Source organism: Mastomys coucha, unplaced genomic scaffold (assembly GCF_008632895.1).
Source record: "Mastomys coucha isolate ucsf_1 unplaced genomic scaffold, UCSF_Mcou_1 pScaffold18, whole genome shotgun sequence".
Lineage (NCBI taxonomy): Eukaryota > Metazoa > Chordata > Mammalia > Rodentia > Muridae > Mastomys > Mastomys coucha.
Genome location: NW_022196900.1, coordinates 30,944,720 through 30,953,129, shown reverse-complemented (window position 1 = coordinate 30,953,129; position 8,410 = coordinate 30,944,720). Strand labels below are relative to the sequence as shown.

At 35.1% G+C, this 8,410-nt stretch overlaps 1 protein-coding gene across 1 annotated transcript in view; it reads left to right on the top strand.

Moving 5' to 3' along the window:
* Nucleotides 1-8,410, top strand: part of Megf9 (multiple EGF like domains 9) — a 100,955-nt gene that overhangs the window by 41,174 nt on the left and 51,371 nt on the right. The window lies entirely within an intron of this gene.

The window sequence follows — 8,410 nt, the reverse complement described above, 5'->3', positions numbered from 1 at the left end:
TGGGAAAGGAGAAATTCGCATGTAAATAAAGAAAATATCTAAAATAAAAAAAAAATGAAAAAAAAATATTATTTGAAAGAAACTTTTATTTTTACATAAAAATTTAAAAATTCCCTTACTGTTTATTTTTATAATATTGTTAAAATTATTGAGACAAAGAATTAATACTAATAACAATAATATTAACCAATATTTACCAATAATATAAATATTATTTGAATTTTAAAATGTTCCTTACCAGGTTCCTTATTTGGTCATAGTTCTAATGCAGAATCTTACATTGTATTATGTGTCTGTTCTTAGATACCCCCAAAAGGAATAGTTCTATCTGAGATAGTCTTTATCTTTTATGACTTAGATACTTTCAAATAATACTGATTGCTAATTTTGTCCAATATTTATTTGAGTTTGAGTTTGTGTGTATGTATGTGTGTACACAAGTGGAGTGTGTGTGTGTGTGTGTGTGTGTGTGTGTGTGTGTATGTGTAGACCAGAGGTTCATATTAAGCACCTTCCTCAGTCTTTATGGGCACAGCCTATGTAGCTATCTTAGTTGTCAAAGTTACTGTCGCTCACTAATTTTATTTCCATTATCTTCAATCATTACCCTAGCTAAATAATAAAGTTTCTATTGTTTTTATTTTGATACTAGAGATTGAAATTAGAGTCTCATACATGCTAGCTAGGTAAGTGCACCTGTTATTGTGCTATATCTCCAGGTCCTGCAACTTTTTTTTAAGTTAAAAAAGGTTATTTCTAAGTTGGCTTTATAGATAATTTGAAGCCATGGACAAAAGATTATCGGTATTATGCTTTAAGCCTGGATACCTTCTGTGTTATGGCCAGCTCTTCTGAATATATACAGCTTTAGCATCTATTTTCTTGAATGGAGGCAGAAAGCTATGCATATTTCTCCCAGGCCTTGAGAAGCACTCACTGTGCCTATTGAGTTTACTCATGAAGCCCTCAATCTGGGTTCCCCTTCTACAGTTTTTAGTCCTGTTAGAACAAGCTGTACCAGCCTTGCTTTTGCCAGAGGAGTTCCTGGTAAACACAGAAAAGAATCTCTAGACTTATCCTGCTGACTCAGCTGCCAAGGTCTCCCACACACTTACTGAGCCCCCTTCTGATGCCAAGTTACATATCTTGCTGTTTTCTATCATCCTACCTCATTAATTAGAATTTTATTGTAAGCTGGGCAGTGGTGGTGCACACCTTTAATCCCAGCACTTGAAAGGCAGAGGCAGGCAAATTTCTGAGTTCAGGCCAGCCTGGTCTACAGAGTGAGTTCCAGGACAGCCAGGGATATACAGAGAAACCCTGTCTCGAAAAAGCAAAACAAAACAAAACAAAAGAATTTTACTGTAAGCAAGAGCTCTCCTATTTTTTAAAACTTATTTAGCTATTTATTTAGGTCATTGTGGCCCTGTGACATTTGGTTGCTTTTAAACTGCTAGCTCTTTCAAATCTCTTTTTATATGTTCAGATTTTGGAGTAAAAATACAAACCAGTAAATAATAAAATGTAGTAACGACAGAGAGTGTTCTTTGTAATTGTACAAATAATATAAGTGTACTTAACAATATCTAATTCTAGACCTATAAATGTTAAAATGTAAATTTTGTTGTACCTATTTTGCCACAATTAGAGAAAAAAACCTTATATCAAGGAACTAAGAAACCAATAAGTAAGAAAAATGTCCCTAATATCTATCCAGTGACATTTACCTCTTTATATACTAACCAACTTTGAATAAACCTCTGCCTACGCCTCCGCCTCCCCTTCCCCTTCTCCTTCCTCTTCCTCCTCTTCTTCCTTCTCTTTATCTCCTTCCCTATATCCCTCCCTCCCTTTCTTTTTCTGTCCCTCCCTCTCTCATATGAGTGTGGGCATCTGTGTCATGGTGTATGTTGTGGGGTACAGTTCAGAGGACAACTTTGTGGTCAGTTCTCTCCTTCCAACTTCATGTGGCTTCTGGGTATCAAACTCAGGTCACCATGTTGCTTGCTAGTCAGTGTATAAGGTATCTTTTGAAAAAATAAAAATGAAAACAAACCTAGAAAGTGTAATTAAGACACTTCTTTTATTATTCTCCCTCCCCACCCGCTTTTTGAGACCAGATCTCACTATATAGCTCTGGCTGTCTTAGAATTCATTATATAGATCAAAGTGGTCTCAAACTCACAGATTCTCTTACCTTGCCTCTAGAATGGTTCAATTTAAGGCATAGGCCACCTCCACCAGCTCCTTTCTATATTTTTCATACAAGATCCTGTCATGTAGTCCAGAATGAACTGAAACTTGTGAGGTTTCTGCCTTGATCTCCCTAGTCCTGGGATTTCAGGACATACTGACATTGTTAAGAAAGCAGTGAATTAATGAATCCATAGAGTCTAGTTAGGTATCTATAACCAGAAAAAAAAAACAATAAGTTCTTTTAAATATAATTGCTGTATGTGGTACTGGGGATGGAACCTATATATTGGAGATAAGTGCTCTACTACTGAATTACATCTTCAGATCTGAAGCCATTTTAATATGGCTGGCTTTGCTGAAAGCATCTTATTTAGGCCACTGGGTGTCAGCTATCTATTACTGTGTGACAACAAATCACCATAAACCCCAGAATCTTCAAACATAATTAGAGGTTTATTCCTGTTTCTGGAGGAGTTTGCTGGTTTCTTTTGGGCTTATTCATTATGTTAGTTTGCTTTTCTGTTGCTATGATAGAACACTGACCAAAATGAACTTGAGGAGGGAAGAGTTTATTTTATTTTACAGCTCCAAGGTCACAATCCGTCACTGAGGGAAGTCAGGAAAGGAGCTCAAGCAGGAACCTGAAGGCAGAAACTGAATCAGGGACCACAGAGGAGTATACTTGCTGGTTTGCTTATGTTTTGGGTCAGTGGCTTGCTCAGCTGCTTTTCTTGTATAGTCCAGGCCCTCTTGCCTAGAGATGATTCTGCCTACAATGGGCTAGGTCGTCCCACATCAATTAGGACAGTTTCTCAGTTGAGATTCTCTTTTTCCTGATGATTAATTTGTGTGAAGGTAAAACAAACAAACAAACAAACAAAAAAACTACATACCCATCTTGTTGCATTTTTGAATTTAGTAGAAATAGAGAGTCTAAGATAGCCTTATTCATGGTTGGTGCCCCACTGGGAATGGGTGGATAGCCAGCTTTTTAATCTGTCAAAGTTTCCTTAATTTTTTTAAAATTAGATTTATTCATTTTACTTTATATGTGAATCTTTTGCTTTAGTGTGTTTATATGCTCTATGCATTTGATTGGTGCCTGCAGAAGTCAAAGGAGGATATAAGATCCCTGGAAACTGAGGTTAGGAATGGTTATGAACTACCCTGTGGATGCTGAGAATTGAACCTTGCTCCTCTGCCAGAGTAACACGTGCTCTTAACATTTGCTCTACCTCTCTAGCCCCCTGTTTGTAGAATTTTTTATTGAATAGTTGTTTATCTCAGGTATCTGAGCTAATTTAATATGCCCTAAATTAATGAAACAGAAGAAGTAAGATGCTGCGAGACCATGTTTGGAACTGTCACCTCACTTATGCTACATTTATAAGGCCAGATAGGGGGTTCAAATAGACTCTGTCTTTTGATAAGTAATTACAGCAACATCACAGTGCAAAAGAGGCGTGGGCACAAGAAAAATTCATTGGGAATTATTATTATAAGTATATATAATGATAGGAACCCAAGGAAAGGATAGGAATTGATATAGTAAGTTCTCAGTAAATACTCAAAGAATTGTTGGAAAGAGTGGGTGTAAGAATGTAGGTTAGTGATAGTGCATGTACTTAACATGTGAGTTTCTGGGCTCAATACCCACCCCCACCCCCCACAAAAGAAGATATAACAAAAGGTTAAAGAGGTATATGGCTGAGTTAGGCTCATGTTTTGCATCAATATTTTTTGAGAGAACATTTTCAGAAGTTCAGAAAAGATTAAAGAACATGAGGTGAAGAAAGAGAGCCAAGTCTGTATTTTAGGTTGAGAAATTTTATTTGGAAGAAAAATAGTTGTTATATGGGCAGGAGATTAAAGAAAGTATGTTAGGTTGGGTTAACTTAGGTTCTTAGAGTACATATTTAAAGGTAGAATCTATAAGCTGGGCAGTGGTGGCACATGCCTTTAATCCCAGCACTTGGGAGGCAGAGGCAGGAGGATTTCTGAGTTCAAGGCCAGCCTGGTCTACAGAGTGAGTTCCAGGACAGCCAGGGCTATACAGAGAAACCCTGTCTTGAAAAAACAAAACAAAACAAAACAAAAAACTAAAATCAAAACAAAACGAAACAAAAAACCCAAAAGGTAGAATCTATAAAAAGTGAAAGATTGAAAAGGTGTAATTGGAGGCAGTGAGGAGAGGGCAGAATCATGAAAGAGTTGGGAGAGGGTGTGGTAAGGAGCACAGTTGACGAACCAGCTAGTTCATCTTGAAGGAGCTAGGCAGTCTGAAATTGCAGAGAAAGGTTAAGTAGACAATCAGAGGAACAGAAATAGTCTGTGTCCATGACACTGGAAATAAAATTATTTGCATTTCATAAAAGTAGTTTTAGACTTCCTAGGATTTCTAAGTAAGTCATTTTCTCAATTATACCAGGTTTTATATTCCAAAGAAGTACATGTAACAAGAGATAATATGACCTTTTATTTACTTATTTTGTAATGATGCATGATGATACTCGGGGCACACACATAAACACAAATACACATACACAGAGAGAAGGAGGAGGGGGGAGGGAGAACATAAATCAAAGGCCCCAGAACTAGCCAAGGAGGCTTAAAGTATGACTTTAAGTATTTATGGCTTTGCTTAATAATATTTTTTAATTTCTCTGGTCCTGGATAGTTATATTATTTATTTATTTTTCAGGGTATCAGATTTCTCACTCACAATCTCTATGTCTCAAGATTGCAGTGGATAACAAAAGAGACCATTTGTGTTATTTCTAAGATTATGTCTGATACATGTAACAGATGCTCAATGACTGTTGATATCATTTTCATTATTGGTAGTAAAGGCTAGCTGTTACCTTTTTAGAACTTGTCATCTTGTCCCATTAATTAGATGAATTGTTCTTGAACTGTGGAATTCTGGCAATGAGCCAGAGGTAAGACATACTAATAACATAACCTTAGCTATGAAACAGAAAAATTCTACAAAACGTTCAGTCCTTTATTCACAAATGTCTACAATAAAATAAAGTAAGTGTTTTACTATAAAAATTTGTGGTTGGGAAGTTTTGTGGCTACATCTTTATTTTTAAAAGGAAATTTTGGAACATTTCCTTACAAGTTGTGGCTTTTAAATTTTTACATTTCCGTGATGCCTGTTTTAACTCAAGAAACTCATCAGCTTTAACATTGTTTTCCAGAATCTCAAATATTTATGAACCTATCCTAGCATAACATAAACATGAAATGTAATTTGAGTATCAGTACTATGTTAAAGTACTGATTTATTAAAGAAAGTACACTTTGTTAAAGAAAAATCTGGTGATTGTTACCCTTCCTTAGAATGAAGACTTTCCAAGATTTATATTTTCTAAATATACAAAAATGAAACATAATCATAATAAAAAGTACAGTTTGAAGCATAAAAATCTTGCTATAAATTCAAGGTCTCAGGAACTACTGCCCTTCTCTGGGCCTTTATACTCTTATTTTCAAACACAGCAGTTTGGCGCCAAATTTTAGTGTTTTTAAATTTTTCAGGGTTCAGATCACTATATTACAATGCTCTTTAGAAAATAGACAACAAAAACTTATGTAGTATAGCAGTCTGTCTGTGGGCATTTGCAGTACTCTTTCCAGTTGTCTCTATAGAGTTTTTCCCCTAAAACTTGAAGGCTTTGGAAGACAATTTACTACTCACTTGATAAATAGTGTTCCATATTCAGTTCTCAAAAACTAAATGAGCTTTTGGCATTTGATCCATACTATCCATGATTAGCTTCTGTTACTTCATTTCCATAGTGTCTGCCCTAGTGACTTACCATTAAATTGTGTTATTAACGTACTGCTTTGTATTGCTCTGGCGTCTGTGATTCCACCTCACTGAAAGTCAGTATACTTCCCCTGTTGCCTTGGGCACCCAAAAGTTCTTCATATTACATTTATCAACTGAAATTGCCATTTTTTCATTTTCATAAAATTTTCCACTAAGGTGATTACACTATTTCTGTATTGACTCCTCTCTAGTTCCACATGAATGTCTAGAATTATAAAAGATCTGAGAATTTTCTTACAAGCTAACAAACTACCTTGACATGATTGATGCTCATAGTGTTTTGTATTTATTGTAGTTGCTCTTATCTCATTTAGCATTGGCTGTTTTATTTGAGGACTGTCACTGAGATAGAGCCCAAAAATCTGAGGTATAGTTTAAAAGATGCATATACCCTCTCACATTTGCTTTAGCTTCCTTTCCTTCATTATTTTGGAAAGATTCTCATGATATTGCATCATTGCTTTTCTCTATCATTGGATTGCTCTTTTATCTCAAACATTTCATTCACTCTGTTACTGTTAGAATGACCTAATACCACAATACCAAGGATGTCTAATCAAATCCAGAGTGTATCATTCCTTATTCCTGAAAATTCTGTCTTAAATCCTTCCATTCACATCACTATATCATAGGCATATATATGAATACTGCATGTAACCCACTATATATAGGATATTGTAACAGTACTAATTTTGTTTTCTAGATATTGTTCATAAATGATCTCACCCATAGAGCAGATTAAAGCTGTGGCCTATGAATTTACCATCTGAATTATATTTGTGCTGTTTTGTGTGGTATCACCATTCGTACATTCACTATTATAGTATTTTGGACTCCATTCTGGGACTATGACACAAATGCTATCACTCCACACTGTTTACAGATGAAAAAAGGAAAGCAAAGGAGAGTAACTATCTTGCCTGAGGCCATAAAGTTAGTAAAGTTCTTAGGCAGGATGTTAAATGTTAGCTGACTGCTTCTACAGTCTCTGCTTTATTGCTTCTTTAAACTACTCTTGTATGATAATTACAGAGAGTAGGTTATATTTTCTTTCACAGTGTTGAAATAAACTTCAGCTGCTTCTTGAATTTTTGCCTAACAGAGCCATGATAGATTTGCAAACCACTGAATAAAGCTTCATTATATAAAAAAAGATTGCCTAGATAAAAAAAGTGTGTGTGTGTGTGTATGTGTATGTGTGTGTGTGTCTGTGTGTCTATGTGTCCATGTGTGTCTGTGCGTCTGTGTGTCAGTGTTTACTGTGGCTTACATCCAGGTAGGAAAATGTTCCACTGAGTTACAACCCCCAAGCTAAAAGTAAGAAGCCCAGTTTTTAGGTAGAGCTAAGGCCTTTCCTTAATCTTGGAACTGAAAAATGTTTGAACTCTCCATTAGATTTTATAGTTCACTACCCATGCTTGAAATATAAAACAGAAAACAAATTATCCACTAGTATATTCATTACATCTACAGATTGAAAGGTAATGGAAGAAATGAACTGATATCAAAGCTTAGAAACTGAGAATATAGGGGAGGTTGGCCAAATGTGGATTTTGTGCAGAATCCTTTGATTTTACTTGTGCAGATATAATATTTTTAATTTGTATTTCTTTCTCTAAAATACAAAATTAAAAACATTTATAACTTTCTATGTAAGACTCTGGATTTGCTACTACTGGCAATTGTTTTGAAATAATTAAGAGTAATATTAAGATTACTTTCACAAATTAAATTTTTATGACTGTGCCACTTTATTTAGTGCCTTAACTATTAACAAATATAATTTGGTTTTTTTTACCCAGTTTATCTTTTTTTGGGAATGGAAGAAGCTGATCTGTAGAATATACACAATATTTTTTTCTCCTACATTTCATTTAAAGGACATCTTTTGTACAAGCTTACAAGGTCATTAGTACTGTATTAAACTCAGTTAAAAATACTTTCCCCTTGCTAACATGAGAAGAAGTACTAGCAAAACCCCCCTAAATGAATGTTTGCATTCAAAGGCTAAAACTGGGGGTTTCTAAATCATTTTCATCCAAAGAGCTGTTTGAAATCTACTTAAGAAAACATTAGGTTCACAATAACTTAATTTAGAAAAGAGAATTGAATTGGGCTTGGTTTCTGACCAGGGTGAACTGGAACTTCTTCTCTGGGCTTATTGTTTACTTTCCTCCCTTTATAGTTTAATTCTCCATTTCATCTTTGATGGAACATTGAACTTCTGATTCCAGCTGTGACACAGTTTTATACGACCTTGTATAATTCACTAGATTTAGTCACCTGAGTCTTAAGCCTTTGCTGCTCATGGTAGAGTTATTTATTATTTAACATGTTGTCATTTCCAGCATGTCCTCCAAGCACCATGCCGATAAG